The sequence below is a fragment of the Numenius arquata genome, chromosome 2 (genome assembly GCF_964106895.1).
Source record: "Numenius arquata chromosome 2, bNumArq3.hap1.1, whole genome shotgun sequence".
Classification (NCBI taxonomy): Eukaryota; Metazoa; Chordata; class Aves; order Charadriiformes; family Scolopacidae; genus Numenius; species Numenius arquata.
In genome coordinates, this window is record NC_133577.1 from 1,297,201 (window position 1) to 1,324,213 (window position 27,013).

General features: G+C 41.3%; 1 protein-coding gene across 1 annotated transcript in view; it reads right to left on the reverse strand.

The window, feature by feature from the left end:
* The window catches only part of PTPRK (protein tyrosine phosphatase receptor type K), a 310,488-nt gene that overhangs the window by 236,345 nt on the left and 47,130 nt on the right, over nt 1-27,013 (reverse strand). The gene's annotated exons all lie outside the window — the stretch shown is intronic.

A 27,013-nucleotide genomic window follows, 5' to 3' on the forward strand; every position in this document is an offset into this window, starting at 1 on the left:
CAAGACACTGTAAGAGACCTTCAAGAAAGATTTCCATCTTTGTTCTAAAATCTTCCTCCACACGCTACATTTAGGCCTCCAGGAGAAAAAGTATGCTGTTCCCCACCACAATTAACTTTCTGAATATAAGGAAACATTAACAAGCAGTAAATAAAATTCAAGTACAATTTATTCATAGTGGGATATTTTAAAAACCTCTTAGTTCAACCCACAAAAGGCTTTATATCTTGTATCCACACAAAACTTTTGATGAGCACCAGAAGGTAAGACTGAGGTATACACTTAAGGCCAAAAAAGTCATTAAGAAGTTCCAGGGCTTTAAAGCACACTTCTACAAACTGCAAAAAACCCAGAGATTTACCAGCATCTCTCCGTACACCTCAGATACCACCCCGACACTATTCAGAGTTAAAGAAATACAAAAATAGATAAGCCGGACATATGTTGAAAGGCTATTTTTGATCCTTATAAAAGGAACTACCTAAACACATACTTATCAGGTACCAAAGCCAGACAACTGGTGATGTGGAACAGTAATTAACTGTAATGGAAATACATGAGATACAAAGTGCTGCTTTGTAATTACCAAATGTTTTAATTTAAAAGGGGGGAAACCCAGAAGTATCATTGAAGGGAATGCTCCTGACACAGACACAGCTTTTCTTCAGCAGACCACTGTGCCTCCGTGTGATTTAAGTTACTGCAGCATCTCATGCTTTTATTAGTTTACAGAGCTCTGCTGCACACCATCACACCAGCTAGCAGGCAAAAAACCAGCTCGCTCATTCTGAAGATACTCTTTGAGGTGCCTCCTCCAGTGCATCCTTAAACAGTCATCAAAAAAAGTAAATATTTACTATGCAGTCTCAATTGTTTAATTTTATTTATGTTGAACTTCTACTCGGTGAACAGCAGAGGAGGTAATCAAAGGATAAACCAGACAAAAAATTCAGGGTTTAGGTTTTTGGAGATGTTGTGGGGTTTTTTTCCCCATTTTCCAGCAATGCTTTTGCTAAAAAAAGATAATGGGGGGGATTGGATAAAAATTGTCACTGCAGCAGCAGTGCTTACAATTGATGCAACGTGAAATCAACTCACAGCAGTTTGCTGAAATTAAGTTTCTTGGTGCACATGGCCTGAGGAAAGTGAAAAGAAAAATGGAATATTGCACCTATAGAGATTTTCATGTCATCCCTAAAAACTAACCAATGAAGAGTGTACTCCAATAATTACAGGCGAGTAAGACTATTACTCTTATGTCAGGTAAGAGCAGCTATGCAGGCACCTGCTATGCTTTAAACAACAAGGAAAAGTTGAGAAAAACACCATTTTAACAGCCCTGTTTATAACAAGGGCTACCACCACAGAGCCATACACATAATTTTACAACCAAAGACAACTACATGAAAGTAATGACTATTATACTAATAGGCAGATTTACAATGTTCTTTTAAAACTTAAACAAGATGTAGCACACTCAGAAATGCACATTTCTTATACTGAATTTGCACAGTCCTTAATTTGATGTCTCTTCTGACCCAGCTGAATTTTTGACCAGTAAGACCAAAGTGGAAAAAAAAAAACAAAACACCACACCTAGGCCAATTGTTTTGGCCATAAAATGAGATTGGGTCACTGGACAATTTGTTATCACTGACAAACCAAAGGGAAGGATCCCTTTTCATAGGTTAGGGGCCAAACCAGCTGTAATAAGTCACTTCATGAAAAAGACATTTCTTAAAAAAAGAAAAGAAACCATCATATTCAAGTTGATGTCTTTGTATTTAAGTTTGCTCAATTCAGATCAAGTCAAAATACACACAGAGAGATGTAGAATAATAGAACCATTCAGGTTAGAAAAGACCTTTAAGACCACCAAGCCCAGCCGTTAACCCAGCACTGCCAAGTCCACCGCTAACCCATGTCCCTCAGCACCACATCTGCCCGGCTTTTGAATACCTCCAGGGATGGGGACTCCACCACTGCCCTGGGCAGCCCATTCCAAGGCTTCATAACCCTTTCAGTGGAGAAATTTTTCCTAAAATCCATCCTAAACCTCGCCTGGTGCAACTTGAGGCCGTTTCCTCTTGTCCCATCCCCTGTTCCTTGGGAGAAGAGACCGACCCCCCCTGGCTACACCCTCCTTTCAGGGAGTTGGAGAGAGCGAGAAGGTCTCCCCTCAGCCTCCTTTTCTCCAGGCTGAACACCCCCAGCTCCCTCAGCCTCTCCTCACAAGACTTGTGCTCCAGACCCCTCACCAGCTCCGTTGCCCTTCTCTGGACCTGCTCCAGCCCCTCAATGTCTTTCCTGTTGTGAGGGGCCCAAAACTGGACCCAGCCCTCAAGGTGGGGCCTCACCAGTGCCCAGTACAGGGGGACGGTCACTGCCCCAGTCCTGCTGGCCACTTTATTCCTGATATAGGCCAGGATGCCGTTGGCCTTCTTGGCCACCTGGGCACACCGCTGTCTCATGTTCAGCCGGCTGTCCACCAACACCCCCAGGTCCTTTTCTGCCAGGCAGCTCCAGCCACTCTGCCCCAAGCCTGTAGCGCTGCGTGGGGTTGGTGTGACGCAAGGGCACAACCTGGCACTTGGCCTTGTTGAACCTCACACCACTGGCCTCAGTCCATCGGTCCAGCCTGTCCAGATCCCCCTGTAGAGCCTTCCTACCCTCCAGCAGATCAACACTCCCACCCAACACGGTGTCGTCTGTGAACTGACTGAGGAAGGACTCAATCCCCTCATCCAGATGATTAATAGAGACGTTAAACGGAACTGGTCCCAATACTGAGTCCCCTGGGGAACAGCACTTGTGACTGGCCTCTAACTGGATTTAACTCCGTTCACCACCGCTCTCTGTGCCCAGTCTCCAGTCAGTTTTTTACCCAGTGAAGATAACACCTGTCCAAGCCACGGGCAGCCAGTTTCTCCAGGAGAATGCTGTGGGAAACGCTGTCAAAGGTTTTACTAAAGTCTAGCTAGACAAATGTAAAATTTGCTTCCCCAAACTATCATCATCTTTCTCTTTTCTTTGCCCCTCGAAAGTTCCCCTGACCATCTTCTCTCTCTCTCATTCTTTCTCTTTCTGTAAAGGCTAAATTATCTTTTGCTATCCTCCAAAAAGATCTTCAAGGATAGTAATTTGATTCTTTCCATTTAAAGCATTCCACTCCATTCAGGAAAAGCCATGAGACTTCTATCCAAGGCTACTGGTACACTTTTTAATCAGATACGTGAAAGCTTCTTACATAGACAATATCTTCATTTTTAAGACAGTGCAGTAAAAATGAAGCCAGAAGCTGACAGTGTCCCACAGCTGGCAGTAGAAGTCTGGAATAGAAACTTAAATTACTTAAGCCAAAATAAATTCTTATATTATTAAGAATATATATTCTTTACATTATTATTTATATTATATTTATTATATATATTATATATTATATTACACATTGTATTATATTATATAAGAATATTATAATAATATTCTTCAGTCACCTGCTTATCTGAAAGCATACACCGAGGCTGGAGCCTGTGTACTAAAGTTAAGCATCTTTGCTGAACAACAGCATGAAATCCTGCTTCTTAACTACTACACCGTATTTTCTCCTCGGGAGGTGGGGAAGTCTTGTAGTTCATCATTTGTGGTTGTCCTTGCCAGCAAAGCATATGCTTTGTCTGGTCTAACCAGTAAGAGCAATTTTACCTTAGAGGCACTTTTCAAAGACACACGTTGCTAAATACTCCACTGAAATAAAAAGTCTTCAGTGTTTACTGGGCAAATTTCTAAATGAGTGAGCAACCAGTTCACCAAGTGACTTCAGCAAATCCAGCAATTACATAGGTCTCCCAGAACAAAGCTCTTAATCCACTTCTAAAAGACAAAGTAAAACACATGCAAAACAGAAAGCCACGTGCACACAGTATGTCTGAACAGCGGACAAGCCTTTATGGGCAGTCTTGCTGTGCTGTTAATAAAAGCATCTTGCTGAGCATAAAACTTGTACACCTACAGAAAAGCCTCAAAGGATTTGAAGCCATTTTTTTCCCTGGACCACAAAGTCTTCCTTGCTCCTTGACTAATCCTGACACCCTGGATCTGTATTCCAAGTCACACAAAGACCATTTCATCCTCAACTGAGGAGATGATCTACTAGTCAGGGAAAAAAAATAAAAAAAGTGAGATTAACACACTTAAAGAAACCTATTGTCTCATTAATTGTTAGGAATGCACTTAAGCCTTCTTACATCAAATGAGCATTTCTTAAAAAAAGGTTTCAGTCTGTGTTTCATAGAATCATAGAATCGTCCAGGTTGGAAGAGACCCTTGGGATCATCGAGTCCAACCATCTACCCTACTCTACAAAGTTCTCCCCTATATCATATCCCCCAACACCACACCTAAACATCTCTTAAACACATCCAGGGATGGTGACTCAACCACCTCCCTGGGCAGCCTATTCCAATGCCTGACCACTCTTTCTGTGAAAAATTCCTTCCTAATGTTCAGTCTAAACCTACCCTGTTGGAGCTTGAAGCCGTTCCCTCTCGTTCTGTCATTAATTACCTGTGCGAAGAGACCAGCACCAACCTCTCTACAGTGTCCTCTCAAGTAGTTGTAGAGAGTGATGAGGTCTCCCCTCAGCCTCCTCTTCCTCATACTAAACAGTCCCAGCTCCTTCAACCGCTCTTCATAGGATTTGTTTTCCAGGCCCTTCACCAGCTTCGTTGCCCTCCTCTGCACTCTCTCCAGCACCTCAATATCTCTCTTGGATCGAGGTGCCCAAAACCGGACACAATACTCCAGGTGTGGCCTCACCAGTGCCGAGTACAGGGGCACAATCACCTCCCTACTTCTGCTGCTCACGCTATTTCTAATACAAGCCAGGATGCTGTTGGCTTTCTTGGCCACCTGGGCACACTGCCGGCTCACGTTCAGCCTCTTGTCAATTAGAACCCCAATTAGAATGCTTTCAAAACTAAGCATTGCACTACAGGCAAGGAATACACTTTCTTAGCCTAGATCTAGCACATTTTGCCAACTCGAGATAAATGTATTGAACTTAGTTGTGATACTAACTTAATACTGATTTTTTAAAACTTTCTTATATACAGGTAAAAAAAAAAAAAAAACAGGGATAAAGAGGACGTGGTCAGATGGTGTTACTATAGCAGCACAGAATCCAAGAAGTGCCATATTTCTCCCATTTAAAATAAAATCCAAACTGCCAGAGTTACTGCGTTAGGGACTACTATGAGTAAAATTGTATAGTCTGAAAAGATTTAAAGACCTTCACAATAATCACTACAAAGGCATTTAAAAAAAAAAAAAAAAAAACAGCTAGAAAAGACGAAAAATGGAAAGCAATCACATTGATGTAAAGCGTTTCAAAAGTAGAACCGAAGCAAAAATCGAAAGAAATTCATGCTTGATGCACCAAACCACCCATGTTACCAGAAGTACATTATTAATCTTGAAAATAAAGAGTATTTTTATCATAAAAGAACTCACAAGGCCTGTATCTAAGAGAGCAATCGTTTTATCTGGTAAGGTTTACCTAGAAGTGCTATAGTTCTTAGAGTGCTATAAATATACATATGCATATTAATGACCACGTTATCAGTGAAGTGACGGAAGTCTGTTCAGTTGTTGGCTTTGCTCTTGGTTTTACATCTCAGCACCGCATTCTGGAAAGAATAGCTCATAATTTGTCTGGAGTCCCACCTACCCAGAATTACTCCTCCTTATCTAAGAAGGTCCAATGTGTATGCTTCAGAATTTACTGCAAGCAAACAAAATAATGTTTATTTCACTGGCATCGTTTTGTTTGTTTCAGTCTTTACTTCACAGTATCAGGCTGCTCACACTTCTGTGATGCTTCTTTTGATTCACTGTCATTTACGTTACATATTTTCTCTTTGTAAATAAGGCTGCTCGCCGCTATAACAACGTGACGGCTATGAATCAATAAAAAATAAATCTATTTTATACAAATCAAAGAGGCATCGCATGTCAATGACTGCAAAGAGCAGTGCCTAGCATTTCCATTTGCAGCCCACCCACGGAGATCACACGCCTCTTAGACTCTGCAGCCTCATACAGTGCTCAATTCAAACATATTTATTGTAAACTACTACCTTTTAGGAGACAGCTGGCGCTTTACGCCCTTTTTTCATTTTTTTACATTCCGTATATAAAGAATGTTTTTTGGCCTTCATTATGTTCCTCATGCCTGTCTGACTGAACTCATTCATTCCTTCCTCCTTGGAAGCCGAGTCCTTCTCCTGCATGTAAGAGCAGCTGGTTTTGTCCAGGTGTTGGGAGCTGGCTCTTGCTTCTACAGCACTAGTTGTGCTCGTGAAACACGTCCCGGAGGGATGTACTGCATCTGTATGGCCTGGATGGTGCAGAAATGGGAAACTAATGAAGTTAAACATACAAATGTTGGCATGAATGTAAGACAGGTCTAGAACTGAATCATTCTGATGCTAACATAGTCCCATCAAGAAACGAACGGGATTATTTCTTTATGTAACCATTTCATAAAGATTTGCTTCACTGCTTCCAACTATAAACCTCTCAATGAGCCTCCCCTTTCCAGTTCACCCAGAACTGAGCAGCCAGAATTTTTTACCGTGAATAGTTGCCCTTGGGTGACTCCAGCAGCCACGTAGAAGGCTCCATACAGGAAATGCTGGGACAATTTAAAGAATTATCCTTCCACCTACAAACTCTGTCCATGAAAGGGCACACGAGTGAAAACATACCCTTCTAAAAGGTTCCAAATCCAAATCATAGTTGCTTTTACATATCCAAGACCTTCCTTAATTAAGAATGTTCCTCAAGGACACACTACTTCCAGGGTTACCATTTTGTATGTCACTGCCTCCTCAAGTGAAAAAACCTCAGGTAGAAAAATGTGCTGTCCCTGGGCACCACTGAAAAGAGACTGGCCCCATCCTCCTGACACCCACCCTTTGAGTATTTATAGGCGTTGATCAGATCCCCCCTCAGCCTTCTCTTCTCCAGACTAAAAAGACCCAAGTCCCTCAGCCTTTCATCATCAGAGAAATGTTCTAGGCCTCTCATCATCCTTGTAGCCCTAATTTTCTTCATACCAGCTCATATGGTGCTGCATTTTGGATTTGTGACCAAAATAGTGGTGATAACACAGGGATGTTTTGGCTATTGCTGAGCAATTTTTATTTTATTTCAGTAATTAATGTTTTGGGTCTTGCGTGCTACTATTTTAGTCTCACTCCCTTTTTTATTTCTTTCATTAGGACATGACTTGCACTGTTTAAAAGATGTCCCCTTCCTTGTAATAATCATCTTCACCCCAGTCTTAAAGTCACAACAGCTGTTGGTTTTAGTGGTGTTGGGATATTTCTGCTCCTCTTCCATTTGTTCTTCCTGACCCTCTAACACAGGGAGGCAGTTCCATGTTATCTGCAATTGCTTTAACCTGTCAGCTGCTCCTTTTAATGTATTTTTTTTGTTTTGCTCTAGAAATGTCTCACTCCTGTGAGATTGCTCCTGTGGAAGGCAACAGCATCACTCCCAGTGAATAGCTGTAGAGATAATCATAACTTGAATTTTCCTCTGCTAGACAGAGGTTTCTCTTTGGTACGTTTCCCAACTAGTCACCTTAAGGAATAACCATTCATAGAAGATAAACCTTATTCTCCACTTTACACTTTAATATTTACCCCACCAACCAGTATTACTGGCTTCATTTATTCAATTGTTAGTAACCATCCTGGCCAGGTGGGGAGTATAGTCCTGGAATCAGGTTCACAATGTCTTTCACTTTTTGAGAGGGCTTCTCTGAAAAAGAAATAAAAATTACATTTTTAATGCATTTATGGGGTTGACTCAATTTTCTACGAGCCTGATGGTGCCCAGTGAACAAACTGGTGTAGAACCCTTGCATCCAGTTACACTCCTTCAGTGAGTTATTTCTTAGGAGCAAAAGGTTCTTTCGATATCTCTGAAAGGATAGACAGAATATTGCTGGAGTATTTCTTAACAAGTTTAATTTTTTTTCCTCCTCTTCATATCTTACCCTTTATTAAAACTTCACTAAAGGAAATAAAAAGTAGAAATGAACTTACAGATTCAGCAGAAAAGAAGATTCTGAGCTTGTCAGAAGACCCAGGGAAAAAAACCCACTCTCATGTAAAGTCACACTAATTAAAAAAAATCCCCAATTAAGTGTACTTTTGCCTTCATTTTAGCCAAAAAAAAAAAAAAATTCCCCAATTAAGTGTACTTTATCTTCATTTTAACAAAACCCTTAGCAACTAAACATTGTACAATTTGGTTGCTAGGACAAAGATTATAATTAATATGGTTGGAAGCAAAATAAAAACTGCTGCGCACTGGAGAAGGTATCAGAACAGGCCACAATGATAAAAGGTCGTTAGATACTGTAGCTAATAATAATTAACTTCTCTGAAAGGTCCCACGAGAAGCTGCTTTTCAGTTGTTTTACTCTCTAACATTCCTCGAATCACAAGCGAAGCTTAAACTAAGCTCTGGACTTGCCATCTCACCTACTGCAGGACAAAGCAGCCGCCGACTGCAAAACTCCGGGGTTCAGTCCTTCAAGCATTCTTCAAACAACAAGAACGCAATCTCCCCATATTTCACAAATTGGCTTCATCATGGGGAGTTGTCTCTCTTTACATTCTAATATGAAAAACATACTTAGAGCTGTCTTTTGAAAAACTTACAGAAGCAGCCGTTAATTACAGCTTATTCCGTATCAGCTTTCCCATCTTTACTACATGCTAATTGCTACTTCCAAATGCTTTTAAAGGTCTTCATGTTTTTAAAAATAATTTAAATAACTGAATATTTTTTTAAAATAACTACATCTTTAGAGAGTAGTGGCTACTCTTAGGGTAGTTACTAGAGGTTAATAGTGACTCTGAATGACACCAGTTTGAGCAGCAAAGTGGAAAGTGAGGACTATGTTCAGAAACAATGATATCACGTACAGCAAAAGTTATTTTTCCAGCCCAATCTATACAATTTGGTATCAACTTGACTTGGGAGACTTAAATGACTTTTTTTTTTTTGAGAGTAACAAGTCAAACTGCATCGGGAAGCCCATTTAAACAGTGAGCAAGGTTTTGAAAGTGAGCACTCTGAGGTAAACAGTGACTGACACAGATTGATTAAAGGGATCTCTGTGACACAGCACACATAACAAGTGACTTCTTCATTTTTAAGTTAACACAGAATGCTCAGGTTTTTATATATAAACCCATAAGATAGCATTGTTTTTTTCTTTCAGAACCCCAAGAACACATCCCTAGTTGTTCCAAAAGCACTGTAAAGAAGTAGTAGATAATATAGATGTTATTTGTAAGGTTATTTTCAGATCCTTCATATATTTGGTTTTTAACAAGTGCCTGTACTGCAACCATTTGTAATTTTCAGCTTTTGATCATGTTAAGAGACACGTGGGATTCACAGACGGGTAAATGTTTGAAACAGGCTACTAAACTATAACAGGAAAAACTTCAAACAAAAGAAAAAATTCCTCTAGTTCTTTGCCAAGGTCACTGTTTAAAAAAAAAAAAAAAAAAAAAAAAAGAGCAAGCTTCCAAAATTGTAGAGGATTCATTCAATTGCTGCAATTTACAGAAAAATGACCCTTTGGGCAGAGTAAATAAGGAGGAGGCATATAGCTCAATACGCTTCAAGGAAGGAAGGTTTTCCCTCATCTTCCTACAAAAATAATTAGGGGTTCAAGATTCTGTAACTCCCTCAAAATTGTTTAAAAATCACTGTTCTGCACAGTGAGTTGAGTATTTTAAGATCTTTATAACATCAGCAGAACTAAGTACTTCTCTATTCAAATGGACCAAAAAAAAAATAATTTCAAATCCTGATTGACATTCTGTCTTGCAAATATCTATGTTCTGCTCTAAATAGATGACAAGGAGTTGCTATGATGTTTTTCTCAGAACTGTTATTTAACATTTCCCAACTCTGCAAAGGCATAAGAACATTAAAACTCTTTTGTTGGAAGCGGAGTGTTTGAAAGCTCATTGGCAGAGCAGTTACATCCACTTTTCAAGAACACATGATAATTCTCTCCCCAGTTTCCCCAAATAGAGGAGGAGGGAAGAAGGCAGCAAGAAGGAGCAGCGCACACAATATGCTTTTACTTCCATCTGCCATCTGCTAACAGCTTCAGCTACTTGGATAAATCTGTATTTATACTCATCAGGAAAGATTAGAGTCTTGTCTACACGCAGTTACTCAGTACAGCTGTTCACAAACGAGTCCAAGGTGAGGGCATTCTTACAGAACCAGTAGTTAAGAGTGCTCAGAAATATGATATTTTGAAATAAGAATGCCCAAATAAAGAACTATTCAACAGTGGGTGCTTATGACTAACTAAATATAAACCGACCCGCACCATTCCCCACAACAGGGTCTACTCACGTGCTCACCACTGTGAGGGAGAAGAAGAAATTACCCATCTAACAAGTGTAGCTACACGGGTAGATACAGAACCCTTTTACTCTTCTGTTTCATGTTAATTTAGGAAGTTGGATTAAACATTTCCAAAAAAACCAAATCTCTATCAAAAGGTTCTTTTTTCTCAGGAAAAGTAATTGCTTTTTCGCCGTAGTTCAGCTGCTTCTTGAGCGAAGTGTGAAACCTCTGATGAGCTGGGTTTAGCAGCACTGTCATCTCCAACCCTGCTGGCCTTGGCCTCTAGACGAAGCGAAAAGAACCTGAACTAGGAGGAGATGGTAGTACACGGCCCATAACTACACACCAGGAGTAACGCTCTTGTCTTTCTGGTGGAAGTGATTTAAAGATAAAAGATGGCAATTGCAGCTTTGTGAGAATTTTTCAGTTTTTCTCCTGAAATTGCCATTCAGCAAAAACACCAACAAGACCCACAGGGCACTACTGAGGTGGACTCCTCCCAAGTCCTGACTTGCACAGTCAGCTTCTCCCAAAAGCAGCCCAGAACCGAACGGGGAGACTAGCTATTTTCAACATGCGTATGTTCAAAAGGCAGGCAGGAATACAAACAGCACAGTGGTTTAAAACATATACCATATACCTATTAAGTGTGAATTCAGCTTGGCTCAAATGTTCATAACTGGGGAAATTACAGTAGTAGACTAATACAAACAGATATAATTGATTTTTTAATTTTTTTTTAAATTCTTCTATTAGAAATAACCACTAAAGACACCACAGAATCACAGAATGCTATGGGGTTGGCAGGGACCTCTGGAGATCATCCAGTCCAACCCCCTGCCAGAGCAGGGTCACCCAGAGCAGGTCCCACAGGAACGTGTCCAGGCGGGTTTGGAATGTCTCCAGAGACGGAGACTCCACCACCTCTCTGGGCAGCCTCTTCCAGGGCTCTGCCACCCTCACAGGAAAGAAGTTCCTCCTCATGTTTAGATCATAGAATCATAGAATGGTTAGAGTTGGAAGGGACCTTAAAGATCATCGTGTTCCAACCCCCTTGCCATGGGCAGGGACACCTCCACTAGAGCAGGTTGCTCAAAGCCCCATCCAGCCTGGCCTTAAACACTTCCAGGGATGGGGCAGCCACAATTTCCCTGGGCAACCTGCTCCAGTGCTTCACCACCCTCACAGGAAAGAATTTCCTCCTAATATCTCATCTAAATCTCCCCTCTTCCAATTTAAAACCATTACCCCTTGTCCTGTCACTACATCTCCTGACAAAGTGTCCCTCTCCGGCTCTCCTGGAGGCTCCCTTCAGATATTGGAAGGCTGCTATGAGGTCTCCCCGGAGCCTTCTCTTCTCCAGGCTGAACAACCCCAGCTCTCTCAGCCTGTCTTCATAGGGGGGGTGCTCCATCCCTCTGATCGTCTTCGTGGCCCTCCGCTGGACCCTTTCCAACAGGTCCGTGTCCTTCCTGTGTTGAGGACTCCAAAGCTGGACACAGTACTCCAGGTGGGGTCTCACGAGCGCAGAGTAGAGGGGTAGAATCACCTCCCACGACCTGCTGGCCACACTTCTCTTGATGCAGCCCAGGATGGGGTTGGCTTTCTGGGCTGCCAGCACTCACTGCTGGCTCATGTTGAGCTTCTCACCCACCAACACCCCCAAGTCCTTCTCCTCAGGGCTGCTCTCCAGCCATTCTCCGCCCAACCTGTATGTGTGCCTGGGGTTGCCATGTCCCAGGTGCAGGACCCTGCACTTGGCCTGGTTGAACTTCATGCGATTTGCATGAGCCCATCTCTCAAGCCTGTCCAGGTCCCTCTGGATGGCACCCTCCAGCATGTCGACCACACCACCAAGCTTGGTGTCATCGGCAAACTTGCTGAGGGTGCACTCTATCCCACTGTCCATGTCTCCAACAAAGATGTTGAACAGCACTGGTCCCAGTACCGACCCCTGAGGAACTCCACTTGTCACTGGCCACCAATTGGACATTGAACCATTGACCACAACCCTTTGAGTGCGGCCATTCAGCCAGTTCCTGATCCACCGAGTGGTCCATCCATCGAACCCATGTCTTTCCAATTTTGAGACCACATTTAACCAAAACCAGTTAGAGGTCAGGGCTGTTAATTGATGTTACACATGGCAGTACTAGCTTTGCTCCATGGACTCCAGTTCCAAACAGCAGCTGAACACACAAAACATACTCAACTGTGTTATTTTCAAGTAAAATGTCTCATGAATTCTCATTGTTTACTGTATGAAAATGCATGCTAAGTTAACATTGTGTTTATCAAAGATCTTCAGCATGCACATTGCCTTAATATTGTGAATGATCCCTTTATTCTCCAGCTATGCATTGCACTCACGTCGTACACATTTGAGTCCTTTGATGGACTAAGATGCATAGCCAAGGACCATGTCTCGTTACCCAGTCAATTCATTCCTGACTTGGGCTCATATACACCCAAGCTGTCAGGTTTGATTTCACAGAATCATAGAATCGCCCGGGTTGGAAGGGACCTTTCAGATCATCGAGTCCAACCATCAACCCAACACCGACAAAAACCATCACTAAACCATGTCCCTCAACACCACGTCTGCCTGGCTTTTAAATCCCTCCAGGGATGGGGACTCCACCACTGCCCTGGGAAGCCTCTTCCAAGGCTTGACAACCCTGTCAGTGTAGAAATTTTTCCTGATATCCAGTCATGGAATAATGTCGATAGACCACAATGGGGAGGTGTGGACAGACCACTTTTAACACACCCCACACAAACCATCTTTAACTCTATAGAACGCTGCTCACTTAACAGACCCCGTCCCCTTTCCCACGTAACACTGACAACCTAGAGCTCCTGCAGTGACACATGTAGATACCTAATCTAACACCCTTAACACTCTCATCCATCTTTCAGTGCTGGATACATGCCTGCAAGACATGACAAAGATTAACAGCACATAAAATATCTATATCAACTACCAAGGACCAGTTCTTGGAAACCATTTACATATAACTTGAGGAATTGCATGTCCTGGGACGTGCAGCTAAGCAGAAGAGACGGACCGATTCACCTTCAAACCAAGTTGTTGTTACCTGTTTTCAGGACCACTGTTTTCCTTGGTCTTGCACCAGCTGTAGCATAATATTGGCTTAATATCAATCATTCTTAGGAAAGACAGCTTACAACCCGCACAGCACCAACAGCTCGGCTACAGGAAAGGAAACAAGCCTGAAGGAACAAATTACTCCTTTGAGAACAACAGCAAAGAAATTTGTAAAATTACATTTGTAAAATTAAATTTGTAAAATTAAAATACTGGATGTTGTAATACGGGTGATGAATTTGCAAATTAGGCAGATGATGACGAGGAAGATCAGGTAGAAGAAAGTTGCCAGAAGTTTGAATAATTTAGAAGAAGAGTTATCTCATGCTGCCGATGAAGCTACCAGCAAGCAGGGTGGAAGAGAAGAGAATGCAGCAATTCACAACCAGGGGACGGAGGGGAGGAGGTGTGTTTAATTCTAATTGGCTTGGGAAAGAAAACCTGAAAGAGAAACTAAACCACCAGCTTTAAAATGGCCTTTAATTACTGCTACCTGCCATTGCAATAAGAGTAAGTAATTAGGAAATGTTATTCCCACTGCTATGTGGGAACTCACATTCAATGGCAGCCACTTGATACTTCTTCCCAATACTAAGAAAATCACAGCTTAAGTACATTAGCTAGCAAAGGAAACACCAAAAAGTGAAAACATATTAAAGTCCACTAATGGCCACAGCTGGATTTATGAATAAAACCTGCAGATCATAGCTTTATTTTATACAGTGCATGTGAAAATTCTCCCTGGAGAATGTCAGAAAAATATCAATCCCTTCCTGAAAAATTTTACACCAGAACAGCATCTTCCAAACTACAGACTCATCCAGCATCTTCCAAACTACAGACTCATCCAGCACCCTTTCTTCAGCATTTATTTGAAAATATTGTACATAAAAAACTCTACAAAACTTTCTTTCCTGAATAGTACATTTCTGCAGGCAACCTGTATCAGTTTTGCAACCGAATTTTATTCTCTACACAGCCAACTTCGTTTTTAACTATATTACAGCAGAGATAAAATAGCTTCTACAGCTTTAAATTGTAAACTTTAATTATATCTTAAATATCATCACTGTGGAACTAAAGGAGGAAACACCTGTAGCAACCTCAACATTAGGTAACACTGGTAAAAATTACTTATCAACTAGAATCACAATATTTATATGAAACCAAAGAATTTAGAAAAGCAATTAAGATCTCCCATAAGCCTCCTTTGCACACCATGAAAATTTACTACATTTAGAATTACAGTAACTGAACTAATAAAAGTGAAGCAGTCAAATGAAGTTACATTTTAACTTAAATACAAATCATCATTTTCTTTAATAAACTAATCTGATTTTAAACTATGAGAGACACCAGTGAAAAATCAGAACTCCAGGTTCTATGCTTGGTGAGTTTTCTTGGGTAATTTTTCAGATGTTCAGCTTTGGCTTCCTTTAGCACTTTTGGAGAACTGCTAGGGAAAAAAATTGTTTCAGTAAGGGCTTTTACACAGACAAGTTCCACTGGCAGCTGCACACCTTCCCTGCGTGAGCTCTGCAGGTATTAAGTATCTGGCCCTATTCTTGCTCTGGAATAAATCAACTCCACTAAACAACATTCAAATTATTAAACTTCCCAATTTATGTGGTTGGAAATTGACCTGTTTTTCCATTTTTATGAAAACTGTACTTGATTTTTTTGTTACAATTAAAAAAAAATTAATCACAAATTTGTGTTTTAGGCAAATAAACACACTAAACACTTTGAATACACTCAAGAAAGAAGATCTCTCATCGTGACATATATTCTCCAAAAGCAAATATCTAATAATCATGAACAATTTTTGCCAAAAATAACTTCTCCCATGCATTCACTTCTCGTGGCCCTAAGTGCTCCTTAAGTACTTTAACTGGCCATTTAATAGCATCTCCAGAAAGATTTGCTGCCTGTTACTGATGTCCCATGCCCCAAGTTGCAGCTGAGGTGGCAACTGTCCGTTGTCCTCCCTGCCTTGGCCTTCTGGTGGTGAGTGCTCCAGCCACCATCACCTAACCCTAACGCATAGTTAGGGTTATGATGCTCCATCATCTCCACTAATTACCCTCCCTCCTTGCTGCCATTTTAAACATTGAAGCACTGAACTGTAGCTCATAATGACTTCTCTGTGCACTGCGGAGAGACCACCACATCCCACCATCACCTCCTCTTGACTAGTACCCCTTGGCTCAGCTGGCACTGGGCCATGCTGGGTGGCACCAGTGAGAGGGTCCAGTTAGGCAGGGGGCTCTAGGGGCTTGACACTAGCACCTGATGAGGCCTAGGCAGCTTCATCTCTTCTGCTGGTGCTCCCATTTGGAGCCTTCCATGTGATTTAGAATCATAGAATGGTTTGGGTTGGAATGTAGTTCCAACCCCCTGCCCTGGGCAGGGACACCTCCCACCAGACCAGGTTGCTCAAAGCCCCGTCCAACCTCGCCTTGAACCCCTCCAGGGATGGGACAGCCACAGCTTCTCTGGGCAACTTGTTCCATGTATCCCTTCTGTGCTCATTTCCAGATTTCCAAGAAAAAGGCCTTAGAGCAGTTTGCATTTGCTACAGGTATAGAAAATTTCCTGCGCAACCACGAAGGCTGGAGACCTACCTAAAGTCAAGTCAACACCACAATTAACCTCTTTTTCATGTGCTTTGCTTTGCCCCCCAGCCCAGCCCAACCCAAAGTATTTTTCCTCAAACGCATAAGAAAAGGTTATTGTGAAAGTACGAGGATTCGGAATGTGTTCCCCAAACCTTGCCCCAAAGAAGGGGAACTGCTCTGCAGGCTCAGCCCACACGGACCTGGCAGAACTGGTTTCAACACTACAGCAGACTCACTGCAGCAAAATTACTACGGATTTAAAAAACGGACAAGCCAGTTTTCCCAATTTAATTAACAATCTAATTAAACTGGATAAGAAAATTACTTACCTTTGATATGACTTTACTTTTGAGTGAAATTATAACCCTCTGTGTGGTTATTAAGAATATCCGTACCTGGATTACACCGACATTTTCAGATTCACAGTAAAAGAAACTAAGCTCATTGCTGGTACTAGTGATACTGCTACTCCTTTTTGAGAATGAGCAAGACATAGGTACGTTTCAAATAAAATACCCTGTAATTTTAGAAGCAGAAATATGAAGAAATCTCTACTTCCACAATACGCATCTGACCAGAGTCAACAAGGTCCTGAAGCACGCACATCTCCCAGTACTGTCTTACCATACGTTATACCCCTGACAAGAGAAGAAAGGGAAAAAAATAAAAATAAATAAATAAGAAAATATCTGAAAAATGAAAGCTCCACTGTTATGATTTTGAAAAAGAAAAAAAAAAAAAAGCTTTTTAATTTTGGGGGCAGTTCTTCAATCAAATACGTTGGGCCCAACTGATGGTTCTATAAAGCTGCAGCCAAAGAAAGCGTCTGCGTCTGCTTTAACTGTTTTGTTGTGACAAAATACCACTTAACACATTTTCCTGTTTCAACACATTATGCAATATTTATCTACCATATGTAAACAAATAATATATTAAAATGCATGCCGTGTTCTATTTCACCAGGATTTCTGAGTCAAGACAAGACGACTGAAATTACTCACATGGCTTTTCAAAAAATATTGGTTATACTACACAATATACTTTGGACAAATTACTAATAAATCAACACTTGAACCATGTAATTCAGACTGAATTCAATGCTACCAAGATAAGTCCTTCTGATGTTCCAGCTCTTTATGGAAAACTAGACAGCTGCTGTTAAATTTATCCTTTTGATTGGTCAAATATACATATGTGGTGTTAAGATCTCATAATTACATCCAGGACCAAAGATGATGTTTTACTTCAGGGTTCATTTTTATCCTTATAAAAACAAAAGCAAAAAAACCCAACCTAGGCACATGCAAACACATGCTCATACACACACAAACCCCACCACGCGTACACCCACCATCACGTTTGACGTTTGCCATTTTTGGTTAAAATTGAAACCAAACCAACCAAACAAATTCCAATTTTATTCCACGATTTCTATGTTAAGTTGCACAAAAAACCCCCAACTGATCTCCTGTCGAGATCTAGGGCAGAAAATACTTTTTTGTAGCCTGCAATTCTGACTGCAGTGCATTGCAAGCTGCTTCATATTTTAGCCTGCATTAAAAAAAAAAAAATCAAATCACCACATTAATAACATATCACAGTTTTAAGTCCATTACAAAATAGTTTAATAATTCCGTCCAGATAGGAGAGAAATCTGTTGAAAGTGGTAGGGTCACTCTTCTCTCATTAAGAGCAGTGGAAAACCGAACAGCAGATTGTTATCCCACTTTTCAGCTTCACCCTCTCCAGACACGCAGCACCGCGGCTGCACCGCAAGGAACCACCATTAGAGAAATGCCCAAGTTCAATTCGTCAAAGCTCAACACGGCAATTCAAGCACATCACTACCTGAAATTGATTCTTTTTCTTTTTTTTTTTTTTTCATCCTAATTCCAAAACCTCTGAAAGAGAGAGAAACAATCGGCAAGGCAGACACACAAGGGTGCACTTATATTTGATACAAAAGGTAGCACAACTCAAGAGAAAAAAAGGGAGGGAAAAGATGGACTTACGGGTTGCAATGGTTTCTAATTCATTTTGTGAAAGCTAGAAAGCTTACAGTAATCACCTAAGCATGGCAGAGAAGATGGGGGTGAGAAACAGGGATTCACTCATATGTGAGAGGGTGAGCACGGGAGCGTGTGAATAAAATTCACTAAAAGAAAGAAGGAAAAAAAATCAGAGAAAAGAAAGATTGTCTCCATTCCTGCCTTAAAGTCCATAAAGATAGAGGACTTCAGCTTTTGTGAGGGCTTTTTTTTTGCATTTTCAGATGAAAACCAATTCTGAAGGTAACCAAGTCAACCACAAATTTTGAAATTAATCAGGCCCAACCAAGTCAACTAGCGATCAGACCTCCTGAAGTTCCATGCCATGAGCATAACACATACCCACAGGGCAGCCACCAGTAGCCACACACACATGAGATATAAAGTATTTTGCTGCTGAAGTTTGGCAGCTGGGAGATACGATATTCTCACTTATTCCTTTCTTCTTTTCTTGTTCTGTCTTTCAGCTCAAGACCACCACCACTTCAGTGCCACCGCAAAACCCCTAATATTTGATTCCACTTCCAGAACTTCAAAAGAAGTCTGAAGGGAAGGCTGGCGGTCTAGGACTGTTATTTTCTAAAAGCTTATCATAAAATTATTCAAATTGAACAAACATGCTTTCCTTGTAAATTATTTCATTCCATAAATACCAGCAAATCTCTGCTACCTCCAGGTGATAGACATATGTCTCCTATATTGGAAGAACTAAAAACCTGCAGCACTGAGATTTCAGTGACTGCATGCAGCACAATAATAAAATAATAATAAAAAACATTATTTGGTATGTTACAAAAATAATTGACATGTTATTTTCTTCCAACAGACACCACCTACTGAAGAATGCACAATCTGCAAAATAAATTCATAGAATCACAGAATGGTTAGAGTTGGGAGGGGCCTTGAAGCCCATCCAGTTCCAACCCCCTGCCCTGGGCAGGGACACCTCCCACCAGAGCAGGTTGCTCCAAGCCCCGTCCAGCCTGGCCTTGAACCCCTCCCGGGATGGGGCAGCCACAGCTTCTCTGGGCAACCTGGGCCAGGCTCTCACCACCCTCACAGTAAAGAATTGCTTCCTGAGATCTTACCTAAATCTCCCCTCTTTCTATTCAACACCATTACCCCTCATCCTACGGCTCCCCTCCTGATCAAAAGTCCCTCCCCAGCTTTCCTGGAGCCCCTTTAGGGACTGGAAGGCTGCTATAAATTCATTGCCTGGCAAGCACAGCAAAGACTACATTTTGCCTAATTGTCAATTTTGTTATCCAAGCCAAAAAGTTGATTGACTGGAAGAAAAACAAACAAACAAAAAACAACAAAACAAAAAAACCACCGCCAATGTTATGAAAATTCTAAAGGTAACAACTCACACAGGCACACGCCACCACCCCTGGTAAAGGCAAGGATGGTCACAGGGCAGCAGGAGAGTACAGTGCCCATGAAATCCCATGCATTAGCAGGGATGCCCACACCTTCTGCCCCCTCCACCAGCCTGGACAACACTCCTTCCCTCTGCCTTGCCGTTCTCAAGCTCTAATTCTCCTCCCCAGCCCAACACAGGGGACGAGCTACGGGCTTGAGGTTCTGTTTGCTGCCACTTGTTTGAGACACAAGCAGAGCCACGGAAATCCTGGCGAGGGCATCGATGAGACCTCAGCGAGCAACTGGAAACCCTGAAAACCGAGAAGATTTCCTGTTACAGAACCTACCACCACAAATAAACGGTAAGTGAAAAGGTCTTGCGGACCACACGCAAAAGACTCCAGAAGACCCTGAGGCTATAAAAAGCAAAAACAGAGAAGTAAACAAAAAAGAACCCCAAAACACCAGGAAAAAGCCCAGCCTGGCTCACAAGGGTGCTCAGGGTTTCCTTCTAGGCAGCCAAGGTACTTTACTGAAGTCATCCACTCCAACAAGTTTTGTACCAGTTCTTTAAAACTCCTGGGAGTTGCACATACCGACATTTAAAGGTAATAGCAGAGGAGCTCCAACGCCGACTGAATAAAAGGAGAGAGCTCTCAAAGAAGAAAATAATACGTCTGCAAAGACGACAATGCGGCGGCTGCTGGTTCCCGGCCCGGAGCACTGTCTGCCCGGCGGTGCCATCGCCCCGCAGCCCCCACAGGGCAATTACCAGTTTGCAAACTTCCCATCGCTCCCTCGGAGCCAGAAAATTGCTCTGCTTCAGGAGGCGGTTCAGAACACCCAGAAGAGGGGTATAATTTAATTCACTCTGGCAGGAGGGGGCAAGGAGGGTGGGGGTGTCTTTTAAGGGCTTTGTAATACCTTTTGGGCAAAGGGAAAAATTCAGCAATACTGGTTTGTTTATTGGCTTATTTGTTTAAATACACAGACCTTGCATAATTGATCAGAATGTGATCCTAGTGCAAAGTAATTGATACGCTTCTTCCCTCATCTTTGAACGTTGAATATTTTTTTTTCTTTGGAGCAACCATCTCAGTTGGTTTTTCAATGTCACCTCAAACAAAGCCTAAACTAAAGAAAAGAATTACATACAGGGTAGAGAGAATTATAAAGATATGAAGCATTTATTTCCCCACAAGGAGGTCGTATCATCAGTCAACATGGGATTCCTATTACACACTGCTCTGGATGAAGAAAACCTTTTGACTCCACTGCGAGCCTCAGGCTTGTGCACCAGTTAGCATTCGAAAAAGAGAAAATATTCAAAAAAGCCCATCTAAACAACCAACACATTGTAGCATGGTGTGCACAGACTCAGGAAAAAAAAAAATCTTCTAGAGCATTTCATCTTGCCCTAAATAATAAAAGGCAGGAAAGGACAAAAAGAAAATTAAGTGGCTGCATAATTCTCAGTATTATGGTTTTTTCCAACACAGGGGGTCAGGGAAAATCCGGCTATCCCGCAGCACACAACGCTGCACAGCAAAAATGACCTCACAACACATCTTATCAGTGATGAAGGGATGAGCTCAGACTTTTAAGTCAAAGACCCTGACTCTTCAAGGCCATAAATTTGGAGGCTGATTGGTTTCCAATTTTTGAATCGCAGAGATTTTAGTGAACTCTTTGATAATGATTCAATACTGCATTACTATACTTTTATTTACTCTCACGTAGGGTTAAGCCTGGAAACCCCTCGCAGAGCACAATTCATGACTCAATCTTTTCAGAACCTGTGAAATGAAATAAAGTCTTATCAACTTCTGCTTTCCTTTAACCACCTACTTCAAGCATATATCACTGATTTCTGCCATAACCCTCTTCCATTCATTCCACTTTTCATGTGAATAGAAACGTATTTTAAGAAGAGCCGAGTGGAAGGGTGTATCGTTGCCAGCTCCTTGATAGCATGATATTCACAATTTTTCTTAGAAAGGGGCGGGATCTTGCAAACGCTGATAAAAATATGACAAAATCTGAGCTTCTTACATAACAAATAATTATGCTTTCCAGCTATAGACAAAAATCCCCCCCAAAAAAAGAAAAAAAGCTTGACAAAAGGAACCACCCAGAACTTCTTTATTTACGCACCATGATTTAAGTCAATCTTGTATTTCTGAAAAACTGAATCACCACTCCGAGGTGGCTGATTAGCAATAGTGTGTTTTCCACTTCACTGCCTGACACTGCCTGCCGTACGACGGAGAAGGGAACGGTACAGGCTTTTCATAATCTTGGTAATCAAGGTTAATATAAAATCTGCATACCACCTTGCTGATGAGCAGAATGTTTCCTGGAAGAGCACTGGTTAAAGTCACATATATTTCATCAGAAATTAAGCACTGGCTAAAAATATTACATATTTATCTCCAGGTAAGTCTTCATGAGTTTACAGCCAGTCAGTTTTCCATCCGAGACTTTGGGGTAATTAAAGATAATTTATAACATGGACTCATACAGCACATTAACCTCCAAATCTTTCATTGCCTTTGGAAATGCCAAGCATCTACTAAATTTTTGTCACCTTGCCCTGAAGGTACCCACTATCTTGCAGGGAATCGTGAAAAAAAAAAAAAAAGTCAAAATGCAATGCACCTCAGCATCATTGACGCTACATCATCCAGTGGGAAGAGAATTGAACGTTTTGTACGTACAGCCAAACAGTTAAGTTCAGATCATACATTTAGCAAAGGAAACCCAGAACATGGTAGAACAAAAGAAACCTACTCACAGACAGTAATACACCAGAAATCAAAGCAGTGGAAAAGACAGTGTTGAAAAATTTAAACAAAGGAAAAGGGAAGGAGTAAATTTAGAAAAGCCTGTTATTTTCTGAAGAGCTACGTTATTGCTAAAATTTCCTTTTTAGACATACAAACACTTCAGCTTCAAAATTCTGCAAATTAATTTTTTCTTCAGCACAGGACCAAGGGCAGAGCAACTTAAGTGATTGCTCAGACTCCACAGTTCCTTAAGTCTGTAAAATCAAAGTCATTTCTTCTACATCCCCACTGGAATGGAGTTCTCAGTGTTTTGTGGAGGCAGAGCTGTCTCTGCTTGCAGTGGAGAAGTACGGCTTGGGTCACTGACTTAGACAAGGATGACAGATTTTACCTGATTAACAATAATCTCTGCTATTTTTAATTGTAAAAATTCTTTTTATTATATTTGCCTTTTTTTGAGGTAGCAGACCCCAAACCAAACTAAATATCTCCAAAAGGGGACGGAAAAGCAGCACGTTGTGGCCAGTCTGCAGAACATACCCTGCTGAAAGGACACCACGGACCTGAACTGACTGTCACAACCAGCATCGTCATTTCTACGGAAAAAGAAAGAGCTTCCATGAAATCTCCAATACTTATGGTGGGACTGAAAACCTGAGGGCTGGCACCTCAGCCATGGCTGGGCTTGGTTGGGCAACGCTCACTCTCACTCTGCACTATGATTTTCCAGTCTGAAGACTGGAATCAGACGGTATTTGTATTAGTCCTCTGAGGGCTCTAAGTGCTTTGTGACCTACAGAACTAAATTATTTAAAAGTTGCTGGTAATCACTGTGCTGGAACTTAACCTCTCTTTGTCCTCACCAAATTGATAAACATCTTAGAAGAAATGAGAGAGAAATGTGACAGATCCGCTCGCACACTTTCATATTTATCCTAAGAGTTAAAAAACCATGGCGTTGAGTTTTTAGTAACACGTCTTGGAGAAGCAATAAGAAAGTTCATTATAGAAAAGCATTTCTCCGAGTAACTCTACAATAAACTGTATAAAGAAAGAAAGTCTTTTGATTAAGTGCTGCCTGGCAAGTAACAGTCGGAAGAACACTTAGGGGTTTACAAAGCAGTTCTGCTAAGAAAGCAACACCGTTCCTATTTGGGAGATATTTCCAAAGGGACCCAATTTTCAATCGTTAGTGGTGGCGGTAAGGGGTGAGACAGTTAAAAGTGCTTTTAACTGATGAAAACTAGGAAGGAAAGAAGGAGAAGGAAAGAAGGACAAGGAAAGAAGCAAACAGATGTATAAGCCGTTTCATTGTGTGTTAATGAAGTAGGAACAAAACAGTTTATGGACAGTCCCCTTAAATTCTTAAAAGCCACAAAGTTTTGTTATTCCACAAAAGGGGCGCTAGAGAAGGATCCACCTACAAGAGGAGCATTTTTGGTGACTCATCCTACCTCCCAAACACCAGCTGTTGGAAGTTTAAGAAAAGCAAAGCTATCTGTCTCAGTTTAATAAACATTAACTTTGTTTTCTTTAATTATGAAGCTAGTCAACCTTTCGCTAACACATTTTACTAAAGAATTTGTATATCTCTGCTAGAACAAAATTCCAGCCACACGCAGAAATTGTGGGTGGCAGAAGCAGAAAGGAGGAGAGACTTGGAAACTTGGGTAATTCCTGCTGTACAAAGCAGGAGAGAACTTGAGGAAGCCAACAGGAGCATTAGACAAAACAAGGCGTCCAGACAGGAATAAACATCTCAACTAAAATAAATTAATGACTTACAGTAGCAACCAGCACAGGCAATCGAGAGACAAAACTCCCAGGCAGTTACCAAGTTTAAACAACAAAAATCCCAGAATATTTTTCCTTTGAAGCAACCTTGAGGCCAGTCAAAGGTGGCATATTTTCAATGGAGCAATTAAGAAAAAAAAAAAAAAACACTAAAAAAAGATTCCAGAACTAACAAGGATCAAAATCAAATCATATCCTCCATCCCAAGGGATTCTCTAATCAAGTCCTTTTCCTCAGCAGTCCATCCACATGTTAAACAAGCGGAACAGAAGATGTAGATGCCTCGCCAGCAGGAGAGGGAAGACAGATCACATCCTTACAGGAAAGCCGAAACTCCCCACGTGCAAAATGAAGAATTACAGGCCCCATGCTCAGAGAAACCCACAGGAATGGTCTTAACATTAGGATTCCATGTCATATACACTGTAGCCACTAGAAGCTTAAATCATTCCAAAAAACCCCCATGGAGTAACAGGAATAAAGGCAGGCACAACTTATAGAATCATAGAATTGCCAGGGTTGGAAGGGACCTTTAAGATCATCCAGTCCAACCATCAACCTAACTCTGATAAAAACCATCACTAAACCACGTCCCTCAGCACCATGTCAACCCGGCTTTTAAATCCCTCCAGGGATGGGGCCTCAACCACTGCCCTGGGCAGCCCATTCCAAGGCTTCATAACCCTTTCAGTGTAAAAATGTTTCCTAATACCCAATATGAACCTCCCCTGGAGCAACTTGGGGCCGTTTCCTCTTGTCCCATCGCCTGTTCCTTGGGAGAAGAGACCGACCCCCCTGGCTACACCCTCCTTTCAGGGAGTTGTAGAGAGTTCTTGAACCACAAACAGGCTCAAGGCTGGAAGTGTATTCCGGGGGAGGTACGACCATGAGTTTGTCCTGTTCGTGAACTCTTCTGTAAGCTGCCCCCGTTATCTGCCATCGGAGACAGGACAGGAAGCTAAATAAAAATTCAGGTTGATCCAGTAAAGCTATTGCAATAAACTGTACTATGTTTTGTCAGAAAATAAGTAAATTAATTAAAAAAAAATAAATATGAATTGCTCAACAGACTATGGTTAAAAAAGGGAAGTAAATGGATTATTAAAACAATAATAATAATAATCCTGTAAGTAAAAGGAAATGTTAAGTCCATCCAAAAGTGCTGTATCTACACTGTGCACTAGAGTGCCATGCAGATACACTCTGCTGGTGGTGAACAGGAAGCAATAAGTCTTCAGCAGAGCACAGAAATGCTGTTTAGGAGCTAATTAGCCTGGGTGCAGCAGTTTATTAGCACTACTAACACAGCCAGCCTGCCAGCTTCCAAGTCACCATATGAGATTTCCTTATAACATTACCTGTGGTGCTCAGCCCCTGCTTATCTTTACTCTCTTCCCACACTAAGAAGTGAAGGAAATGGCAATGAGTTTGACCCAATTAACAATGTACATGCCAACAGTCGTGCTCCGCAGCGATCTTCAGCAGTGACCTTGCTCGTACCGGCAGGGATCCAATTCCCAGTTTAGTGAAGAGCCACTTCCATCTTGTTATAAAAAAAAAAACAGTGTGTATTTCCCTCAGTGCTACCTAAACTCATCGACCAACAGGTAGATCAAAGCGCCAAAATCACGAGCTTGAGCTCTACAGCGAAGAATTCCTACGAGAAAAATGAAAAAAATATTTCCGTGCTGAAGAATAAGTCAACTCAAAACTAACATTAAAAAAAAAAAAAAAAGAGAGAACAGTGAAGAGGAATGTTGACATTGAGACCTCAAAGGACCACTAAAAGCCACAGAAATACCACCCGTGTTTGTGCAAAGGAGCAGGCGTGCAAGGGCATCGTGCAGATCTCCCCTCCCGGGCATAAAAGCCATTGTGCAAGTTGTACACGCATCACAGCAGGTTGCACTAACAGCCCTGCAGTTCGACTCCAGATTTATTTTTAATTTAAAAATAAACTGTGTTACACATGATTTCAATATTCCGCTGGATGACCAAGCAAGGGAAAAGAAAGAATTTAAGCGCGGTCTATAGAGAGATAATGTGAAGGCTGTAACGTAAGTGAAAAATGGCCATGTTGCTAAGATAAGGCCCCAGCCACCAATCTCCTTGTCAAGCCTGGCCATCTGTCAGCAAAAACCTAATTTACTGCATATAATACTGCTATACTTGATTACTACTATACTGCTATAAAAGGCTCCTGGTTTTTTTTAGTCACAGCAAAAGCTACTTTCTAGCAACATAAAAGGGTTAATAAAACACCTCCTCAGAAGTGAAGCTTTATGAAACCAAGTTCCAGAACTTTAAATCAAATTTCACCCAGTTGCAATGTCACTGATAGATTAAATTTCTTTATAAATAAAAATATTTAAAACAAGGAAACAAAACCTGAAGAAAAATATAAAATGATAGTAAATTGCACCAGTTTCAACTTATAAGGCTGCTTGCAGTGAGGCTTGGTTTTTATGGAGATTATTTTGATGGTGGGCAATTACGAAGAATTTTTAAAAAGGGACTTTAAGACACATTCCTACAATACCAGTATTCAAGAAAACCTCATTAATAAAGAGGTCACTTTGCATCATTTGATAACTAGTCTGGACATCCAAACCATTTGGAAGAATGCTTATGACCTGCAGCATCCTTAGAGGAGGCTGTAAGCACCATACCCCAACGCCACAACCCCTCCTGGAGGGACAACTCAGCTGAGCCCATCGAACCCAACTCTTCCCCCTCCTACACGCCAGGACAAAAATGCCTGTGGTATGAGATTCATCCTTCACATCAAATACCCACTGAGCAAAACAGCTGCGGGTACTTTCTCAGGTTAATCAAACAAATCAA